The following is a 4,988-nucleotide window of genomic DNA, read 5'->3' on the forward strand; positions in this document are numbered from 1 at the left end:
TGTTGTACTATATCCTTAGTACCTAAAAGAATCCTAGATTCTTTTAGATTCATCCTGGCAGGCATGGTGGCACACACCTCTAATCCCAGTGACTTAGAAGGCAGAGATAGAAGGATCAAGATTCAAGATCAGGCCAGGAAAATTTAGTGAGACCCTATCTCAAAAACAAGCTAGGCATGGTGGTGTACATCTGTAATCTTAGCTACTCAGGAGGTAGAGGCAGAGATTGCAGGCCAGCTCTGGCAAAAGTGCAAGACTCATCTGAAAAGCAAACTCTAGTACCATAAAATAAAAGTCCTTTATACATAACTAGCTTTCATTAAATATTTGCTTAAGGAATGAGAGAGCTTAGCAATGCCATTCAAAATACATTAGAAAAAGAAGACTTTATAGTTAGAATACATATCTTCAAAAAACGTTTGAGTACTCTTGATGCAAGGCTTCTGATGGTTATAAGGGTGAAAAAGACAATGGTGAGCAAAGGATACATAGGTACTGTTCTCCTTCCTTCACTCTGTTATTGTCTGGTTGTGCTTACCAGCTTTTCACTTACCAAGGGGTAAACTCACTGCACTCAGTTACAAAGGGACAGAAGTTATAACAGTGGGCAAACACAGTTGGTAGGACTTGGGGACTACTTGAATAGGGAAAGAAAGATCTCAGAGTGTGAAACTTAATGATGAGAACAGTAGTGCCATTTTACAAAGGGGGTAGGAAATGGGGGTGTAGCTCAGTGATAGAGAACAGGCTTAGCATGAGCCAGGCTCTAGGCTCAATCCCCAGCACCAATAAATAAATTAATAAAGGGGGTTGGGACTTAAAGTAGAAGAATGATGACTCCAACAACAAACATCTTTTGTTTGATGTAAGAGTACACCATATAAGAGAAAATTCCAGGTCACAGCTTTTGATTCAGAACTGTGACTCAAAAATAAGAAACTCAGGCTTAGGAGGCTTTTATCCCACAGAGAGATAATTGAAACTGAAAAAGGTGAGATTTCTAAACAAAAAACTAAGGCGCAAACCATAGGAAATAGATGAACTTACAGGTCAGGGGAAGGAAGATGTACAAATGAACATGACAGAAAACAAGAAGTTAGGAAGAAATAAAATTAGGATGGTGCTCTCTCTCTCTCTCTCTTTCTCTCTCTCTCTATATATATATATACACACACACACATCTGTGTATATACAAGTGTATGTGTGTATACGTACATATGTTTATATATATATGTGTTTGTGTAGGTACACATATATATGTGTATACATGTATATAGCTATAAAAATTTTATCCAGGTTTTTTAAAATAACCAAGCTACCATCCACTTTCATATTTAATAACTTTGCAAATATGTTCACTTAAGTACTCAAAATCTCAGATGAAATCAAAGCAATATTTTAATTCAGTCTTTATTTATAATTGTTAGACTTACATATTTTCCTGATGGCCTCTGAAGCAAAAATATAACTTGTGTATTTTTTGCACATTTAACTGAAATTTGGATGAAAGATAAAGAATATGATGCAATAGGAGTCTGTCACCCAGGAAACCAACTAATATCATGAAAAATTGTACAACCTTCTTTATAAATGTAATTCAACCCTGTTTAGTATCTGGGCCAGTTCCACATGAAAAGGGAGAATTCAACATATATTCAATATACAGTCATTTATTTTGATAGCAAGTTAAAATACAGAAATTGGTAAATTTAGAATTATTAGTTCAGGGGAGGGAGGGGAAGTAGTTATTGTTTGTTGGTACAGAGTTTTAATAAGGGAAGATGAAAATGTTCTGTAGATGTATGGTGGTGATGGGTGTACCACCATGTGAATGTACTTCATATCACTGAGCTGTACACTTAAAATATGTATGTATATTTTATCACAATAAAAATAACTTGATCAACTCACATTTTATGCTACAAGCCAAATGCTAATTCTCTAGGAACAATGGTTATATTAATTTTTTTAATCCCAGGTCTCTGAATTCATGACTGAAATTCAGTAATGAGGAAGGAAAGGTTTGGTCCAAGATGGTACTGACAAAGGAAAATAAAGAATTCACACAGCTATACCCACCTTATTTTTGACAAAGGCACCAAAAACATACAATGGTGAAAAGATAGCCTGTTCAACAAATGTTGCTGGGAAAAGTGGTTATCTACCTCCAGAAAACTGAAACTAGATCCATGCCTGTCACCCTGTACTAGTGTCAACTCAAAGTGGATTAAGGACCTTATCAGATCCAAAACCTTGCAGTTAGTACACAAAAGAGCAGGGAATACCCTAGAAACAATAGGTATAGGCAAGGACTTCCTCAGTAGAACTGCAGCAGCCCAACAACTAAGAGAAAGGATGGACAAATGGGACTGCATGAAATGAAAAAGCTTCTGCACAACAAAAGAAATGGTCTCTAAATTGAAGAGACCACTCAGAGTGGGAAAAAATATTTTCTAACTATACATCAGACAAGGGACTGATAACCAGAATATACAGGCAGCTCAAAAAACTAAACTCTTCAAAAATTAATGAACCAATAAAGTGGCAACTGAACTAAACTGAACTTTTTCAAAGGAAGAAGTCCATATGGCCAAAAAACACATGAAAAAATGCTCACCATCCCTGGCCATAAGGATATGCAAGTCAAAACCACACTAAGATTCCACCTCACTCCCTCAGAATAGCTATCATCAAAACCACCACCAACAACAAATGTTGGCAAGGATGCAGGGGGAAAAAAAGGGGGGGGGGGGTGCGGTTCCCAAACAATGTATACACATGCAAGTAAATGTAAACATGATAAAATAAACGAAAGAAAAAAAAGACATGATCTAAGTGAATTTAAAAAAAAAGAATATAGGATACCTCATTAATGATTTTTATATTAATTATAGGCCTAAATTATAATTTTGAATATGAGTTACATAAAATTATTAAAATTTATTACTAAGCATTAAATATTATTAAAATCAAGAAAAGAACACGATAAATACAGGCTTTTAAAGTAATTTTATCAATTACTTCTTAATTTATTATATTTTATCTTATTTAGTTTCATATTAAAGCTAAAATATATTTAGCAATGGCATACTAATAAGCAAACATCTAATTTCTAAAGGCTAATTTTCTTTGTTTCATGCACACAAATTTTAAAATGTACTCACAACTATGAGTCCTGCAGAAAAGCAGCCATAATTGAATGGGGAACAGAAGTCTTTCCTCATGCCTCAGCTCAAGAGCTAACCAAATAAGCAGGAAATGCTCATGTTGTCTGGTATCTGGTCAGCTCTCCACTGATTTGATTTGTAACTCAGCCTGGACTTTTTCTCTCGGGTCACCAGAGAACACATTAGCACACCTCTCCTCATGTGTAATCTAAAAACTTGTCATTCATGCTCAGAATGACCCAGTTCTTTATAGTTGTCCAGTTTCTATGCACCCTTCAAGAAGCGATTTCATCTCCACCATGAAATCCTCTTCTACTAGAGCAAAACATACTGATTTCGTCATCACTAAAGATTCATCTTCCTTGTGGCCTCAATTAGTGCTTCTCAAACTGTCTATAGTGAGATGCCATTGTAGACTGCTACTTTTATAAAGCACAATTAAAATTATTAATTCAATAATAATTTTTAAAACATACAAAAACAGGAGCCATATATTTGGGGGGGTACTGGGGATTGAACTCAGGGCCTCACATAAGGGCTCTACCACTTGGACCATGCCCTCAACCCTTTTTGCTTTAGTGATTTTTTCAGAGAAGGTCTTGCACTTTGCAGAGGCCAGCCTCAGACCACCATCCTCCTACCTATGCCTCCCATGTAGCATGTTCTTTGGAACAGGGTCTCCCTAACTTTTTGCCCAGTCTGGTCTCAAACCACAATCTTCCTATCTCTGTCCCCAAGGGGCTGTGATTACAGGAATGAGCCATTGCATCCAGCCTTAGGAACCATATTTTTTAAAATTATACATTTCAACAGACATAAAATTACTCTGTTGAACTGTTATAAGAGTTTCTAAAACTTATTCTCAGTTTCTTATATTCCAGCAAAAGAGGAAAGCAAATGTTCTTGGACCGGCATCAGTCGGCAAGTCATACTTTGAGAAGCACTAAATAACTCAGGGTTTCAGTAGTCAACACTTATCATGTACTTAGCAAGAACTCTTGACTACACTATACTCTGTAGGGTAATAAAAAAAAAGTATATAGAAGAGGTTTTTCCTTTAGGCAGTATATATTCTGTGGGAGAGAACACAAACAAGTGTAAAACAGCAGTAAGTAATATGGAAATATAGACTTTGTTGCTGATCAAAGGAAAAAAAATACCACTAAAGTATAGGTTAGGCCACTTTAGTGTATGTGCTCACACATACACCAAAACTGGAACAATACAGAGAATATTAGCATGGCTCTAGCACAAGGATGACACACAAATTTGGGAAGTATTCCATATTATTTTTCAAACAGATACCTAAACAATGAAGGACAAGAATGAAAAACATGTCATGCTAAGGGGAGAGCACTAACAGGAAGGGGAAGGTAAAGGAAGGAAGTTAAGAAGGTGAATATCATTGATGTACTTTCTATACAAGAATGAATACAGAATATTTAATCTGTTGAAATCACCATAATAAGGGGACTAAGATAGAAAGGGGAAAAATGGAGGGATGAGCCAATTCAAGATATAATATACATATACATGGAAATGTCATAATGAAACTGCCTGTATCTTAAACAATGAAAAAAGTCTTATTTTCAAAAATGAAGGACAGGAAGGTAAAATAGGTCCTGTCTGAGGGTTGGTATCAGTGGGGGGAGTGGGGGCAGAGGAGAATAATATAAGGAAAGGAGGGTAAAAGGAGGGTGAATATGGTGGAAATAGTAGGTACTCATGTATAAAAAATGGAAAAATGAGACCCACTGAAACTATTCCAGGAATGGGGGGGAGACAGATAAAGGAAAATGATGGAGGGGGTGAATTCAACTA

The 4,988-nt window shown here is 36.1% G+C and overlaps 1 non-coding gene across 1 annotated transcript; it reads left to right on the plus strand.

Annotated features, from left to right (window-relative positions):
* Positions 1-4,354: 4,354 nt before the first annotated feature.
* On the plus strand, positions 4,355-4,458 carry LOC141422019 (U6 spliceosomal RNA). The gene has a single exon (XR_012446688.1). It is a non-coding gene; the product is annotated as a U6 spliceosomal RNA (small nuclear RNA).
* The last annotated feature ends 530 nt before the right edge of the window (positions 4,459-4,988 follow it).

This window comes from Castor canadensis, chromosome 3 (assembly GCF_047511655.1).
Source record: "Castor canadensis chromosome 3, mCasCan1.hap1v2, whole genome shotgun sequence".
NCBI classification, from domain to species: Eukaryota; Metazoa; Chordata; class Mammalia; order Rodentia; family Castoridae; genus Castor; species Castor canadensis.